Here is a 288-nt window from a genome sequence, read left to right on the forward strand (position 1 = left end):
TGGTGGCAGCATGCCTCTAAATCTATTAGAGTTAAGAAGTTTGTTACCAAACTTAATCAACAGATCCTCCCTCCTAGATTTAAGGGTAGGCAAACCAAGCACGCTGAGTACTGCGGTGTAGGAGTCATAGCCATGGCCTAGAATGATACGCACTGCACGTTTCTGTATGTTTTCAATGGCATCACCTTGGCGGACACTAATAGAACTGTGCCAAAACCTGACTAGCATACTCTAAAATGGGCTTATGTAGCAGTGTACACAGCAACCATGTGAGAGGTGGGTATATTA

The sequence above is a fragment of the Patiria miniata genome, unplaced genomic scaffold (assembly GCF_015706575.1).
Source record: "Patiria miniata isolate m_02_andy unplaced genomic scaffold, ASM1570657v1 HiC_scaffold_20, whole genome shotgun sequence".
Classification (NCBI taxonomy): domain Eukaryota; kingdom Metazoa; phylum Echinodermata; class Asteroidea; order Valvatida; family Asterinidae; genus Patiria; species Patiria miniata.